The sequence below is a fragment of the Callithrix jacchus genome, chromosome 7, assembly GCF_049354715.1.
Source record: "Callithrix jacchus isolate 240 chromosome 7, calJac240_pri, whole genome shotgun sequence".
Classification (NCBI taxonomy): domain Eukaryota; kingdom Metazoa; phylum Chordata; class Mammalia; order Primates; family Cebidae; genus Callithrix; species Callithrix jacchus.
In genome coordinates, this window is record NC_133508.1 from 89,306,554 (window position 1) to 89,324,353 (window position 17,800).

The following is a 17,800-nucleotide window of genomic DNA, read 5'->3' on the forward strand; positions in this document are numbered from 1 at the left end:
ACATGAGCACATGGTGGGATCGGATGATGGTGGGGTGAGATGATGAAGAACTGAAGATACAGGATGCTGCTAAGGCTGATTCATGGATGTGAGTCCTGTGCATTTGCAAGGGCCCATGCCTGGTTTAAGCCTCTTCTATCACTGTCTTGCAATTCTTAACAATGTTGAACAAGGGGCCCTGCATTTCCACTTTGCACTGGACCCTGCAAATTATGTAGTTTATTTATGTAGCTTATTTATGTAACTGTTGTGCTTTGGGGTGGGAGGCAGGAGCCCCCGACCTGCAGTGCTTCTGGGACTTGTCAGAGTCTTGTCAATCCATCAACCAATGGCTGAGTCACCAACAGACAGGAAGGAAGCCAGACTAAGCCCCACCAGATAGGTTTGGCCTGTAACTGCAAATTCCTAAGAGACTGTAACAGGGCAAGGGAGAAGATAGGCTCTAAGGAGATTCTGGGGATAGAATTAGAACCCATGGAGGAGGGGCATGGTCTGAGGAGGATTTTAACTCTGTGCCAGAAAGATTTTCCTAACAGTCAAAATGTAATCATAATTCACAAAATATACTTCAATAAAGTTGTTGAAAATATAACCATCTTAGTGGCAGCTGACATTGAGTGCTTACTGTGTGCAAGGAGCTGTGGCAAACACTTCACTGAAAATATGGAGGATAGGCCAGGCATGATGGCTCATGCCTGTGATCCCAGCACTTTGGGAGGCCAAGGTGGGCAGATCATCTGAGGTCAGGAATTTGAGACCAGCCTGACCAATGTGGTAAAACCCCATCTCTACCAAAAATACAAAAATTTAGCTGGGTGTGGTAGCACATGCCTGTAATTTCAGCTACTTGAGATTGAGGTCGAGGTGGGAGGATTGCTTGAACCCAGAGCAGAGGCTGCAGTGAGCTGAAATGTGCCACTGTACTTTAGCCTGGGCAACAGAAAGAGACTCCATCTCAAAAAAAAAAAAAAGAAAGAAAGAAAACAAGGAAAATATGGAGAGTGGTCAAGAACATAGTCTCTGGAGCCATATTGCTCCACCACCGCTTATTAGCTGTGTGATCTGGGGCAAGTTACTTGGCCTCACTGTGTCTTAGTTTCATCATCTGGAAAATTAGGATAAGAATAATACATCTCTCTCACAGGATTAAATTATTGTGAAGAATGGCCAGGCACGGTGGCTCACACCTATAATCCCAGCACTTTGGGAAGCCTAGACAGGTGGATCACTTGAGGTCAGAAGTTTGAGACCAGCCTGGGCAACATGGAGAAATCCCATCTCTACAAAAAATACAAAACTGGCCAGGCATGGTGGTACATGCCAGTAGTCCCAGCTACTTGGGAGGTTGAGATGGGAGGACTGCTTAAGACCAGGAGGTTGAGGCTGTGTTGAGCCAAGATCATACCACTGCACTCCATTCTTGAGTGACAGAGTGAGAGCCCATCTCAAAAAAAAATTATTATGAGGATTTAATGAATTTACATATACAAACACCTAGAACAGTGTCTGACATATACTTAGTACGATATGTACGTAAGTTAGTTATTATTTAATCCTCAGAACAATCCTATGATGGAGGTATTGTTATTATTACTATTACTATTTTACATTATTCCCATTTAACAGACAGGTAAACTGAGCCTTAGAAGAGGTAGGTGACTTGCTTATCACAGAGCTATTGGTTGGTGATGAAGAAGATTCCGCTATGGGAGTTAGGTCAGACTTCATGATCATCATGTCCAGTGCTTACACTAGAGCAGGCATCTGGTGAGTTTTTGTTAAGTTAATCAATGAATTATTGTTTCTTTCAGCTCTGAGATTCTAAACCTGTAAGAAATGCATGCTCTGCCGGGCGCAGTGGCTCAAGTCTGTAATCCCAGCACTTTGGGAGGCCGAGGCGGGTGGATCACGAGGTCAAGAGATCGAGACCATCCTGGTCAACATGGTGAAACCCTGTCTCTACTAAAAATACAAAAAATTAGCTCGGCATGGTGGCACGTGCCTGTAATCCCAGCTACTCAGGAGGCTGAGGCAGGAGAATTGCCTGAACCCAGGAGGTGGAGGTTGCAGTGAGCCGAGATCGCACCATTGCACTCCAGCCTGGGTAACAAGAGCGAAACTCTGTCTCAAAAAAAAGAAAAAAAAAAAGAAAAGAGAAATGCGTGTTCTGGCTGGAGGAGGATGCAGGGATCTAGACATCTTAGGATTTCTTACCAATTGTTGGCTGCAGCATAATCAAATGTCAAGTATGTTCCACTGTAGGTCTTCTGAATTAATTGTCTCTTTGCTCCCTTTCCATCCCTGCAGGCACTGCCCAAGTTCTAGTCTCATCATCTCTCTGGACTCTGAACTCAGCACCACTGCATCCTAACTCATGTATCTCACTTCTGCACAGCACTTCACAGTGTAAAAGTGCTTTCAGATTCAATGGTTTGCTGTTTGGTCTGTGTGGTACACTTTGTGGCACACAGCTCAGTACTCACGCCAGGCCTCCAGACAGATCCCAGCCAGCAAGGGCTTCCTGCCTCAAGAGGCCAGAGCAGACTGCATGGGAACAGGGTGTGCAGTCTGGACATGTGGGGGTGCTTGTTGAGTTGTTGCTCTCTGGGTGGAATTTGGGGATCTTCTAAGCCAAAGCATGGAGCGAAAGGGGCCAGGCCCTCACAAGGGAATGTTCACTGCCATACCTTACACTTACTATCTCAGATTCAAGACCCCTGCTGGGGAGAAGTGGCTGGAGACAGGCAGTCCCTCAACTCCTCTACAAGTTTAATAAAATATCCCAGCCTGAGGCCAGGCGTGGTGGCTCATGCCTGTAATCCCAGCACTTTGGGAGGCTGAGGCGGGCAGATCACAAGGGCAGGAGATCGAGACTATCCTGGCTAACATAGTGAAACCCCATCTCTATTAAAAATGCAAAAAATTAGCCAGGCTTGGTGGCATGCACCTGTAGTCCCAACTACTTGAGAGACTGAAACAGGAGAATCACTTGAACCCAGGAGGCGGAGGTAGCAGAGAGCCGAGATCAAGTCACCGCACTCTAGCCTGGGCAACAGAGTGAGACTCCATCTCAAAAAAAAAAAAAAAGAAAAGAAAAGAAAATATAGTGGAATGCCACCATATCTACATTAAATACAGTAAGAGCAAACACTTACAGAGAGCTTACCCTGGATCAGGAACTGTTTTGAGTGCTTTATAAATATTAACTCTTTTGGCTAGGCGCAGTGGCTCACACCTGTAATCTCAGCAGTTTGGGAGGCCGAGGCAGGCAGATCACCTGAAGTCAGGGGTTCAAGACCAGGCCGGCCAACATGGTGAAACCCTGTCTCTACTAAAATATAAAAATTAGCTGGGCATGGTGGTGGGTGCTTGTGGTCCCAGCTACTCGGGAGACTGCGGCAGGAGAATTGCTTGAACTCAGGAGGTGGAGGTTGCAGTGAGCTGAGAACAGAATGAGCAACAGAATGAGACTCTGTCACAAACAAACAAAAACTAGCTCTTTTAATTCCCACAACCCTGAGATAGGTACTATTTCTATTTAATTTACAAAAATTCAAGTACGTTTGCTGTGGAAAAATTTAAGATGGAAAGAGAAAGAGTAATAATATATTAAATATTATTTTACTCACACAGCACAGGCCCCAGGTGTGTCGTGAAGAGGTAAATCTAGGCTGGGCATGGTGGCTCACGCCTGTAATCCCAGCACTTTGGGAGGCCAAGGAGGGTGGATCACAAGGTCAAGAGATCGAGACCATCCTGGTCAACAAGGTGAAACCCCGTCTCTACTAAAAATACAAAAATTAGCTGGGCATGGTGGTGTGTGCCTGTAGTCCCAGCTACTCAGGAGGCTGAGGCAGAAGAATTGCTTGAACCCAGAAGGTGGAGGTTGCGGTGAGCAAGATCGTGCCATTGCACTCCAGTCTGGGTAACAACAGCGAAACTCCATCTTAAAAAAAAAAAAAAAAAAAAAAGAAAGGTAAATCTGCTGTTTCCCCCATTGGGCTCGGTTCGTAGGTGCCTCATAAAATCTTCAGTGTGTGTGCATGTCACCATACTAAGTATGGGTCTAGTGTGTAAGGATGTGTCTTGCCCCCAAGCAAGACAATCTCTTTATCAGTTATTCATCAAAGAAACAGTATTGTCCCATTGCTGGAGGAAAACTTGGCTATGCTACTGGGAGCTGGTTCTATACTTTAGGAATGATAAAAAGGGTTTCCAAGGATAATTCTGATAATACGTTTTTTTTTTTTTTTTTTTTTTTTTTTTTTTAAGACAGAGTTTCACTCTTGTTGCCCAGGCTGGAGTGCAATGGTGTGATTTTGGCTCATCGCAACCTCCATCTCCCAGGTTCAAGTGATTCTCCTGCCTCAGCCTCCTGAGTAGCTGGGATTACAGGCAGGCATGTGCCACCATGCCTGGCTAATTTTGTATTTTTAGTAGAGAGGGGGTTTCTTCATGCTGGTAAGGCTGGTCTCGACCTCCCAACCTCAGGTGATCCGCCTGCTTGAGCCTCCCAAAGTGCTGGGATTACAGGCGTGAGATACCATGCCTGCCCTATACATGATTTTTTAGAGCCTTACCCTGGGTACGTTGTTGTTGTTGTTGTTGTTGTTTTGTGATGGAGTTTTGCTCTTGTTGTCGAGGGTGGAGTCCAATGGCACAATCTTGGCTCCCTGCAACCTCCATCTTCTGGGTTCAAGTGATTCTCCTGCCTCAGCCTCCCGAGTAGCTGGGATTACAGGCGCTGACCACTAAGCCTGGCTGATTTTTTTGTATTTTTAGTGGAGATGGGTTTTTGCCATGTTGGCCAGGATGTTCTCGAACACCTTGCCTCAGGTTGATCTGCCCGCTTTGGCCTCCCAAAGTGCTGGGATTAAAGGCGTGAGCCACCATGCCCGGCCCTTAGGTAAGTTTTGACTGAGCTGTCACTCATAGATAAGGTGACCAACCTTCTCAATTTGCCTGTGACTAAAGGGTTTCCTGGGATTGCAACTTCAGGGTTAAAACCAAGAAAGCCCCAGGCAAACCAGGACAAGTGGGTCACTCTACCACAAAATACATCTCTGTATCTATTGTGAGGGCTCTGTTGACGCCATGGTCTATTATATCTTTCTTTATGAGGCTCTCAGGAGAAATTCTTGTCTGGTCTACATACCAAGAATAGTGGTGTATCCTCTAAGGAGTAAGTGGTTTGTTTTTATCCTGTGAACACTGTGAACTGTGTGAGTGAGCAGGTTTCCCTTTTTGCCTTGGCTGCTGGAAGTCATAGAATTAAGTATGTGTGACACAAATTTAGCTGTGCAGGTCACTATGTTCTGTACTTTTTGTATTTTTCCCTACCTTGTTTTTTTTTTTTTTTTTTTTCCAATATTACCTTGCCGTGTCTTAAATGTAATGATCTTGTTTTATTTTATTTTTGAGACAAAGTCTAGCTCTATCACCCAGGCTGGAGTGCAGTGGCACAATCTCGGCTCACTGCAACCTCCACCTCCCAAATTCAAGCGATTCTCCCATGTCAGCCTCCCAAGTAGCTGGGATTTCAGACACCTGCCACCGCACCCGCCTACATTTTTTTTGTCGTTGTATTTTTAGTAGACATGGGGTTTCACCATGTTGGCCATGCTGGTCTCAAACTTATGACCTTGAGTGATCCACCCACCTTGGCCTCCAAAAGTGTTAGGATTACAGGCGTGAGCCACCGAGCCCAGCTGATTTTATTTTAAATGTCTTCCTGGATCAAGGCAGGGTAAAATCAAACAGTTCTTAGAGTCTATGGACTCTGCCATGAGTCACTGAATATACGGAATGAAATGTAAAATTTAAGTGTATAAACATGTTTTCCTAGGGAGAAGGAGCCACGTATTTTAATAATTTCTTAAAGAAGTCTGCATTCCTCGCCAAATATTAAGAGCCTCTGGTATAGGTGAACCAAGAAACAAATAAATGCTTTTAGTTGGAAGGTTGAAAGTTTCACTTGCAGTGCTGATATTTTAAAACGTTACAACGATGGCATGGAGGAATATTGGTGGGTGGAACACTGGAATGGCAGAGAGAGGAATGTTGGTGGGGTGGAATGCCCCCCAGAATGGAATGGCAACATGACAGAATGTGGTGTGCTGGAACATTAGTGTGTCAGAATACTAGGCTATTCTAGAATGTTGATGTAACTGGGCCTACACTAACATAGCTGTGTAGGTCACTATGTTCTGTACTTTTTGTATCATTCTAAGCTTCACTTTGTCCCTACCTTGTTTTTTTTTTTTTTTTTTTCAGTAGAATACCACCTTTCAGATGTCCTTGCATCCTCTTGCATTTTTTTTTTTTTTTTTTTTTAAGATAGAGTCTTGCTTTGTCACCCAGGCTGGAGTGCAGTGGCATGATCATAGCTCACTGCAACCTCTGCCTCCCAGGTTCAAGCAGTTCTCATGCCTCAGCCTCTCAAGTATCTGGGATTACAGGCATGTGCCACCACGCCCAGCTAATTTTTGTATTTTTAGTAGAGGCAAGGTTTCACCATGTTGGCCAGGCTGTTCTCGAACTTCTGGCCTCATGTGATCCACCCACCTTGGCCTCCCAAAGTTCTGGGATTACAGGTGTGAGCCACCACGCCCAGTAGCATCCTCTTGTTTGTAGCTCAGTTGTGTCTCAGGGTTGGGCTACAATCTGATTCGGCCTCTGAATCTCTAACATTTCCCTGTAAGGGTCCAGTAAAGATCAAACTGGTGGTTCATGCCTATAATCCCAGCACTTTGGGAGGCCAAGATGGGAGGATCTCTTGAGCTCAGGAGTTCAAGACCACCTGGGCAATATAGTGAGGCCCCATCTGAAAAAAAAAAAAAAAAAAAAAAAAAAAAGATCCAACTGGCTGCTGGTACATGGGCTGTGTCAGTTTTACACTGAGCCACTTTTTCCTTTCTGACTGTGCCCACTCTCCTTCGAGATCTATATCAACTACCTTGCAGGCTCAGGACTCAAGTAGACTACCTTATCCACTCCTACGTTGTCAGTGCCAGTTCATAGGCTGCCCAGAGGGCACACCAACCCTTTGGCTACTGCAGGGTAGCCTGGCTAAGCTTCTGGCCAGAGGCCTGTTTGCAGCTGGGGCTCACAGGGCTGAAGTTCAGCTTCTGGGGCTGTTAGGCTGAAGGAGACTCAGCATCCTTGAGGTTAGTCAGGAGCAGGGGAGGCCAGATCAGAGTTAGTTGGGGAAAGGTGAGGCTTCATTGCCAGAAGAACCTGATCCAAAGGCCAAATCCAAGAGCTGGGGTATGGCCGAGACTGGAGTTCAGAATAGGAGTGAATGGGGAGGAGCTGGGTAAGGGCTGGGCTCCTGGATGTTTGGTCCTTCTTTGTTTCACACACTCATTCGTGTGGCTGACATCTGCTGAGGACTCCTCTGTGGCAGACTTGTCCCTGCCCTGGAATTAACAGTCCATAATAGGGAGATGGACACATAGACAATGACAACCCAGTGTGGTCGGGATATGACACAGAGAAGCTGCAGGAGACCAGAGGAGATCCCAACTCAGCTTGGGAGTCAAAAACAATTTCCTAGAGGAATACTGTCTAAGCTGACTCTGAAAGGAGTCAGGGAGGGGTGGGGGGCATTTTGAGATGGGAAGGCTGCCTCAAAAGCCCAAGTGCATGGAAATTTCCCAGTACCTACCTGTGGGCCTCAGATCGCAGACTGTTCTGTTCTTTGGGCCACATATTTGGACTATCTAATTACCTTCAGATTTTCCCCAGCTACTCCAATAACCCACATATTGAAGTCTGTTGCAATCAGTTCCAACCAGGAGAGGATAACTGCCTCTTAACATGTGGGGACATTTCCTGATTTTGAGAGAACAGAATTTTCTGGAAGTGCAAAGCCTGCTGCCTCTCAGCCAGCCTGCTGCCATGGCCTTTCTTCTGGGCCCACACATTAGCTAGGTCCTCATCCCAATAACTGGGTGGGCCATTTACTCCCCAGGTGACCATCTCAGTTACGTCAACTTTAAAATGAGCTCCATAATGCTGTGGGGAACGGTTGCTACAGTGGGTGGCAAGAGAACTGTATTCAAACCACAGAGGCTTCACTGATGGTGCTGTGTGAGGTTGGGCAGGGCATTTCTCTCTAGAACTTAGCTTTCTTATCAGTGAGAAAGCAGAAAGGATGCAAAGATGGCTAAGATCTTTTCCTGCCTTGATGATCTGTGTCTACGGCAAATGCTGGATGGATGTCCTGCTTCTTCGAAATAGAGGCCATGTGATAGAGTGGATTCTGGAGACAGAATATCTAGATATATGATTCTGGCTCTGACTTGCTTTGTAATTCTGGGACAACCATGAAACCCTCTCTGAGCCCCAGTTTTCTCATTTGGTAAACTGAGGTAATACCTACCTCACAGGGTTTTATGAGGCTCCAGTGAGCTAAAAGCAACATGATGATGACGATGACGATGATGGTGGTGGTGGTGGTGGTGGTGATCTGTCTCCACAGCAGTCAATCTCTTGGGATGAATTACAACTGTGGTTGTTGTCAGGAAGTTAGGAGCCAGCTACAGGGTCATAGAGAATATGAACAAATCTCGGAAAGCCTTCCCCGTGGCAGAGTAAACATTCCCAGCAAGAGCTATTACCTGGGGAAAGAGGAATGAACTCATGCTGAATACGCCCATTTATTTCTTCCATTCCTGCAAGTTAGGTGTTCGTGTACCCATTTACCAGCTGGGTGACCAGTATATAAACCTTTCAGAACCTCAGTTTTTTCACCTGTAAAATGTAATTACCAGACTCGGGATTGGTGAAGGCTATAGTGGACATTGATTGCTCTGGGCCGCCCAGCATCCAAACACGCCCTATTTGAAGGAATTCCAAGCTATGTGGGGGCTGAAGGAGGCAGTAACTCCCTCCTGACTCTTATGGGCTTGGGATTGGCCAAGTTGATGTCCTGCATGGGCTCAGAGTCTGGTGGCAGTTAGCAGAGGGGCAAGGACAGTCCGAGATTACTTCAGGTGGCTGCAGTGGGCCAAAAGCCCAGCAGTGCAGTGGTAATGAAAAAGTATCTGTGTGGCTAGAGGCTGAGTCTGTCCTTAATAGGTAGTTCCCATGGCAGGACTTTGGCTGTGCCCAGCTGCCCTTGATTCTTGTCTAGCTTTCCGGTCTCCCTGTCATTTCAGTGAGACATTCAATAACATTCCAGTAAAGCCTCTTTTTGCTTAATTTTGCCAGAGATGGTTTCTGTTATTTACAACCAAGAATCCTGACTGGTACAGAGTAAACCCCGTAACATGCCAGACACAATGCCCAGCATAAGCACTAAAAAATCTACACACACACACACACCCCACATGGGCACAGAAACTAAGGTTCAGAGAAGTGAAATGATCTGCCTGTTGTCACACAGCAGGTGGTGCTATGGGGGCTGAACACGGGCATCACAGTAGTATACTGCATTTATTAAATTAAATTAATTAATTTATTTATTTGAGACAGAATCTCGCTCTGTCGCCCAGGCTGGAGTGCACTGGCATGATCTCGACTCACTGTAACCTCTGCCTCCTGGGTTCAAGTGATTCTCCTGCCTCAGCCTCCTGAGTAGCTGGAACTACAGGCGCCCACTACCATACCCAGCTAATTTTTGTATTTTTAGTAGAGATGAGGTTTCACCATGTTGTCCAGGCTGGTCTTGAACTCCTGACCTCAAGTGATCCACCCACCTTGCCCCCCCCCCCCCCCGCCGCCAAAGTGCTGGGATTATAGGCGTGAGCCACCATGCCCAGCTCATACATTGCATTTAGATATCACTTTACTTCACAACACATTGTAGTGCAATGTATTACCAAGGCATTCATTCATAAGTCTCCAAACAACCTGGTGAGGCCAGCAGGGCTGGAATAGTCTCTTGAGACAGAGAAGAAGGCACTAGCTCAAGGTAACTCTGTAAATAGTGGTAGCCTAGAATCCAGGTCTCAACTCCACAGCCCAGGGCTGGTGCTCTGGTGGTATTCACACATGTGAGCTCACACATGCAGATGGTGCTGCATTTTATGAAGCAGCTTCAACTGAATACATGGCTACCTGGTGCATTAGCAACCTGGGGTGAGTCAGCAGCTGCCTGGGAGGTCATCAGGGAGGGAACACCATGTACCGGAACTTGTAGAAAGGAATGCTCCTGCAGCAACCATGTGATATGGGGTATAGGGGAGTGGGGGGATGGTGCTGAAGAAGCGGGATGGGAGGGAGGAGGGGACAGGTAGAATTGTCCTAAATTAGGGCCTCCTCTAGTGCTCTTATTGGGCCCACATATATCGAGGGAGGTTTTGGTTTCTGCAGTGTTGGCAAAGTGGCTTAATTGGACTTAATGGAAGAAAAATGTGTAATGAATATGGATAATGCATAAAATGAGGCCCCAGGGAAAACTGGCTGGAGGAAGGGTGATGAGCTGATGAAAAGTCTGAATGATAATCAGGTTGTAGTTTTAAGGGTGAGCCCAAGTAGAAGACATCAGGGACAACTGTTCCTCCCTAGGGGCCTAGGATCCTCCTGCTGACCTTTGTACCCAGCCTGCCCTGGCCTTCAGACCTTGACCTCTCACTTGGATAGAGTCAGAGAATGTCAGATACACAGGATTCTAGAATTAGAATCAGCCTCAGGATTCTAGAATCACAGACCTTCAGCACCACATATGTTAACAATAGAAAATTTCAGAGTTGGGCTGGGCGCTGTGGCTTATGCCCATAATCCCAACACTGGGAGGCTGAGGTGGGCAGATCACCTGAGGTCAGGAGTTCGAGACCAGCCTGACCAACATGGAGAAACCTCAACTCTACTAAAAATACAAAATTAGCCGGGTGTGGTGGTGCATGCCTGTAATCCTATCTACTCAGGAGGCTGAGGCAGGAGAATCCGGGAGGGGGAGGTTGCAGTGAGCCAAGATTGCACCATTGCACTCCAGCCTGAGCAACAAGAGGGAAACTCCATCTCAAAAAAAGAAAAGAAAAGAACATTTCGAAATTGAACAGTCTGACAACTGGAGCCCCTTGGAAAGAAATGTAGGAGATCTTTCCCCAACTTTCATTTAATAACAATAAATAACATCTGTTGAGCACATCACAACTTCCAAAGTCCTTTCACATATACACAGACATCGCATAGGGGTGGATGGTATTATACCTTCAGGTTAAGTATTGTGCAGAAGATCAAAATGGGCTGGTTGAAGGATTTCTTGAGCCTGGGAGTTTGAGACCAGCCTGGGAAACTTGGCAAAACCTCGTCTCTACTAAAAATACAAAAATTAGCCAGGTGTGGTGGTGTACACCTGTAGTCCCAGCTACTTGGGAGGCTGAGGCAGGAGAATCACTTATGCTGGGGAGGTCGAGGCTGCAGTGAGCCATGACTGCACCACTGCATGCCATACTGGGCACAGAGCAAGATCCTGTCTTAGAATAAAAATTAAAAATTAAATAAATAAAATGGGCTGGTTGGGTGTTGGAAACAGATGCTCAGTGCCACAAAGAAAAATCAGCACTGAGACGAAGGATTTGTGAGCAATACAATTTTCACTTCCTAGACTGCAGGAAGGGTGCCCTTGCTGGCCATCTTACTACGAGAGTACAATGAACAAAGGGAAACATATTTATCCCTTACACATTTGGGGTTGTCCTTACTGCTGCATCTGATCTCCATTGGCTGGAGCCAGATCTCACAATCTAAACTAAAACCCAATTGGCTAACAACTTAAAAGTTTTCTAAACAGGTGAAAGCAATGGAGAGCTGGAACATGTCTGTGAGGACGTCCAACACAGATATCTTGGTTAGAGTACAAGGACATAGAATGTACTGCCTGCCTATAAGCATGGCATGTCTAATAGCTACATAGGATAGGGCTTAACAAAGAGTTATTAGCACACATACGATTTGTTCTTTAACAAGAAAGGAAACTTTAAAGAGGAATTTTTTGCTTCCCACATTGGGATTGGAACCCAGTCTTGCAGGACAAATTCTATTTTCCATATGCCAAGGTTTTGATAGCCTTGTTTTTCATAGTTATATAAACACTTCTATTTGGTATAATGTGTTCAAATTCTCTGTTGCACGGTCACGTATGGTTTTTCGGAACGCATTTTGGCATATTGCAATGCTCAAAAATATGACTATCATTGTTGCATCAGCATAATCAGGGTTGGTATATTCTGTGATAGCATTTTGGCAGGTTTTCTCATCCAGCACTATTTTCAGTTCACAAAGGACTTGAACAACATATCCAAGAATAGATTTAAAGTCACTAATGTAAAGACTGAACTTCAAGTTACTTCAAGGTTTAGTCAGCACATGTTCTGATCTTCTTAGAATAAAAAGTTAAACTACCAAAGATAAGGGAAGAAGAAAAAAGGAAACACAAGCTTCGGTCGACAGGATCCCATAATGACCGCTTCACAGAGGGGTGGTTGCCGGGGAGGCGGAGGTGATGCTTGGAGGGAACCTGTGCTTGGGATTCTGCCAGTAAGGGCTGCCAAGGGCCTGGGGCAAATCCCTCAAGCCTCTGGGTCTCAGTTTTTCTCAATTTCAAATGGGGATAATAATTCCCACTCCGGGGAAAGTTCGGGAGTTGATCAGCCCGGGAGGACGTCTGCAGCCACAGGACAAAGAGCTAAGAGATATGGTGAAGGGGGAGGGGTGTGGAACCGCAGGGAGCTGCGAGGGGTTTACAGCTTCCATGGTAACGCACCGCAGCCAGGAGAGAAGGCGGGGTCTGGGAACCCAGAGCTGGAGGTTTAGAAGATGAAGGTTTCACAAAGAAGCTCCCTCCTTCATGGAGAAAGGCCTCCTTGGAGATAAGGTCAGCTGCAGGACGGCAGCCCTCTGTGATGGACAGGCAGTGACTTTGCCCTATGCTTGAATAAACAAGCCATATCACTTTCCACACTGTATTTAACTGTCTTTTTAACCTAGCAGTCTTCCTACAGTTGGCTGAGAATTCCCTGAGGACAGGAATTATGACTGATTCATTTCTTTGTTCCTAGAGCCCAGGACAAGACCTGGCACACAAAAAATACTGTCTGTTGGATAGTGGACTATGGCTGAAGGTGGGGCTAGAGAGATCTACTTGTCCAGAGCCCCTGGAGCCCTAAGGGGTACTCTCTTTAAAATAGAAAGTCAGCCGGGAGCAGCGGCTCACACCTGTAATTCCAGCACTTTGGGAGGCCCAGGAGGGCGGACCACCTGAGGTCAGAAGTTCAAGACCAGCCTGGCCAACACGATAAAACCCTGTCTCTAAACAAATACAAAAGAAAAAAAAAAAAAAAAAGCCAGGCATGATGGCCGGTTCCTCTAATCCCAGCTACTTGGGAGGCTGAGGCAGGAAAATCACTTGAACCCAGAAGGTAGAGGTTGCAGTGAGTCGAGATTGCACCACTGCACTCCAGCCTGGGTGACACAGCAAGACTCCATCTCAAAAACAAATAAATAATGTAAAATAAAATAAACTAGAAAGTCAGCATGTTATAGTGCTTTCTCCATGTGAGGACCCTTCACGTATTGCCATGGTTCATCAAGGTCAAGTTCAACCCCCACTTCCTCCATGAAGGCTTCCAGACTATTTTTTTCTCCTGTCTTAGAATCTTTGCAACTCAAATGGTCCTTACTCCACATCTTGGCATTTGTTTGGGATCTCACGCTGACTGCTTTGTAGGGGTTTCATGGGTCAAACCTACTCTTCATCTCTAGTAAGGCCTGAAAGGCAAAGCTGCAGGTTTTTTTTTTTTTAGCGGGAGTCTTGCTCTGTCATCCAGACTATAGTGCGATGGGGTAATCCCAGCTCACTGCAACCTCTGCCTCCTGGGTTCAAGCAATTATCCTGCCTCGGCCTCCCAAGTATCTGGGACTACAGGTGCATGCCACCATGCCTCGTTAATTTTTGTATTTTTAGTAGAGACAGGGTTTCACCATGTTGGCCAGGCTGGTCTTGAACTCCTGACCTCAGGTGATCCGCCTGCCTGGGCCTCCCAAAGTGCTGAGACAGCAGGCGTGAGCCACCATGCCAGTCGTATTTTCTATCCTAAGGACTTGTCACAGTGGTGGACCCACAGTGTGTCTTCAGTCAACGCTCTCTGAGTGGGTCATCTGCCCTGGGTGGCCTTGATCCTATGAAGGATGGAGAAGGTGTGCAAGGAGCCCTTCAGACCCCTGTGAGTGTTCCACACACGCGACTTCCCAGGTGGGACCCAGGGTTCTGGGACTGAGCAAGGCATGGAACTCCCTTGGGCTGTGGCCTACAGCCTGGCTTTGGTTGCCCTGTGCCCTGGCCCCTGAACCAACAGGCACAGACCAGGAGGAGTAGCCTGTCATGAGACAGGCAGTAGAATGGCCTCCCCCTGATGGGAGGACAGATGTCTAGGGCCTGAGTCATTTCTTGTGGACACATGAGCCATCACTGTCCTTCAGACTTCTAAAGGATCTGTAACCAAAAGGCCCCAAAGGCAGAGATCCTGAATGGCAAATCTCACTTTAGTGTTACAGAGAACAGGGAGCAAGTGCTCACAGAAGGTGTTGAGTTCCTTTCCATGGCTTGAAACCCTTTCCTGTGGCTCCCTTTTGCCCTCAGGATAAAGACCAAGCCTCTTAATATGGCGAAGGCTTCAGGACTTGGCTCTTCTATGCTTCCAGCTTCATCTCTCACCATTCCCATCTTGAATCTAGTGTGTACCCAAACTGATTGTTACTTGAAAGAACCATATGCTCTCTCTTAGTTGTGGGTCTTTGAATACGCTGTTCCTTGTGCCTTGAATGCTGTTCCTCATCTTGTACCACAGATCTCCTTTCATTTGTCAGTGGGTCCTTTAAACTTAATTAAATCAACGCTTACTCCAGGAGGCCTTCCCATAGTGTTTGGCTGGATTAGGGACCTTCTGTAAATGCTTGTAGCCATGAGCTCCTTGAAGATAGGGATCAGGACCTCATTTAGCCAAGATTCTGGCAGAAAATCATTGTCAATCAATGTTGAATGGACAAACAAATGTGAACGTCTGAGAAAAAAACACCTAGCAGGAGAACTGTGAGGGGGAGTGGGATGTGCTAACATTTCCATGTTCCAAGATTCAACATTCTCTAACTCTGGGCTAAAGATTCACACTCAGGCTCCCCTCCATCCAGAGCCCACTCTCCAGCTAGCTTCTCCACCCTGTGCCCTCCGAGTGTTTGTTCTCAGGCAGGCACACACACATGTTCTGAACATAACCGGGAAAGCAATTTACAAGAAATAATTGCTGGTCGATGTGTGCTTGGGAGCAGCGGTGAGCTCAGACTATTTCTGTCTGTGCATCAGCCCACCCAGCTTCCTCCCACTGAGGCTGCCCTGGGGGAGGGGCTCCTGTCACACAGGGTGGGCAGTTTGTTTCTAACGCAGGACCCAGACTAGCCAACCGCAGGGACAGCCAGCTCTGAGCCTTGATTGAATTCAAAGGAGAGGAGCTGTTTCGGGGCGGAGAGGAGCATTATGAGGCCTGGGATGTGTAGGTCAGTGAACGCAGCGCGCACATTCCCTTTCTCCACCTGTTGGGGAAAGTCTACCATGTCTTCAGGGCCGCGCTCAGTGTGCGGTCTCCCGCAGACCTCTCTGGCTCAGAGTCCTCAAAGCTTGTCTTTGTTCTTGTATAGCCTGTTGTGCTTACAGGGTGGTCTCGGACCAGCATCATCAACATCACCTGGAACTTGTTAGAAATGCAAATTCTGGGGACTTACTCCTGACCTACTGAGTCAGACACTGGGGGTAAGGGGCCAGCTCGGTGTTTTAACAAGCCCTCTACTCAGCTGATTCTGATGTGGCCTGGAGTTTGAGAACCACTGCCTTAGGCTACAGATGACCACTTGAGTGTACAGAGCATGTCCCCCTTCTGACTTCGAGCAGCCTAAAGGCAAGGGCGTTATCAGATTCTACCCCAAAACCTCCCTGTCTCCCTAGTAAAGCCCAGCACATAAAGTGTTCAGAGAAAAATTGGCTTTTTCTGATGAGGATATCAAGTACAGAGAAGGGATTTGTCCTGTGAAAGGTCGCACAGAGTGTCAGGACTAAACCTTCCAATATCAGCCACCCCCACCACATGTATACAAAAGTACCCTAAGCTCTTTCAATAACAAATAACTTGCAGTTCCTGGGACACAGTAGGCTCTCTCTCACTGTTGTGAACGAGCTGTATTCTGACCATAATGTTTTCCGTTCCTGTCTCACCTGGAAACTTTGAGTCATCTCTGATGATTCATCTCAGACATCATTTCTTCCTCCCTAAGGCCTCATGAAGGGCCACCATTGGGTCTCCTGGCCATTTGTGTGCCTGCCTTGCCCTCCATATGAGCCCCTTGAGGGCAAGAGTTGTCTGATTCCTCTTGTTTCTGTCTGCACAGGTCCTAGAATAGAACGGACACCACTAAGTGTACTACAGTAAGTGGACAAGGATACTGGGTTTCAAGTGCTGAAAATGAGCTGGGCACAGTGGCTCACAACTATAATCCCAACATGTTTGAGACCAGCCTTGGCAACACAGCAACCATCTGTCTCTATAAAAAAATTTTTTTAATTGGCTGGACACAGTGGCACACACCTGTAGTCACAGCTACTTGGGAGGCTGAGGACTACAGTGGCACACACCTGTACTCACAGCTACTGGGAGCTTGAGTTTGAGGCTGCAGTGAGCTATGATCTCCAAGGCACTCTAGTCTGGGTGACAGAATGAGACTGTCTCAAAAAAAAAAGTGCTGAAATAGAAGAACACACACACACACACACACCACCACCACCAACAACAACAACCACAAATGAAGCAAGACTAGAACCAAAATCTCTTTACTTCCAGCCTAGAATACTTCTGTGGGTGACTCACCCTGTCTTGCCACTCCACTATGTACCCTTTGGCTGGCTCAGGCACAGGTATCTAAGAGCAACTCTTTCACTGTTGCCAAATCCAGCAGCAGGTCATGTCACTGTCTGAAATGTCAAGAGCTGCTTTTGGTGGTTACTGAGCTGCGTCTCCATAGTCCTTGTCTGCATTCCCAAGGCAAAGCCTAAAAGCCATTGCCAAAGTTAGAAGAGCAGCTGAGAGAGGGCTGGCAGTCAGCATCTTGCCTTAAGATTCCTTTGTGATCAGATTAATAATAAAACAGTTAAAAAAAAAAAACTAACACATAGTGCTTTCCATTTGCCAACACTATTCTATGTACTTGCACAGACTCAGTAATTTAATCGTTCCTCAAGTTCTATGAGAAAGGTACTACTATGATTCCAGCTTATATAGATGAGAGGACTGAGGCATAGAGGTTACCTAGGAAGTAAATGACAGGGACAGGATTTTAACCAGGCATTTGGCTCCAGAGTTTTTCAGTATAACATAGTTTCCTGATATCATCCATTTGTAATTTAAAAAGTCTTTTATCAGGATTACTGTGTTATCATCCATTTGTAATTTTCAAACTCTTTTAGCAGGCTGGGTGTGGTGGCTTACACCTATAATATCAGCACTTTGGGAGGCCGAGGTGGGTGGATCACTTGAGGTCAGGAGTTCAAGACCAGCCTGGCCAACATAGTGAAACCCCATCTCTACTCAAAATTTAAAAATTAGCTTGGCATGGTGGTGTACACATGTACCCCCAGCTACTTGGGAGACTGAGGTGGGAGGATCACTTGAACCTGGGAGGTGGAGGTTGTATTGAGCTAAGATTGCACCACTGCACTCTAGCCTGGGTGACAAAGCGAGACTCCACCTTAAAAACAAACAAACAAAAAGGCTTTTAGCACTTTAATGTTTGTGAAGTGAGTTAAAATCCA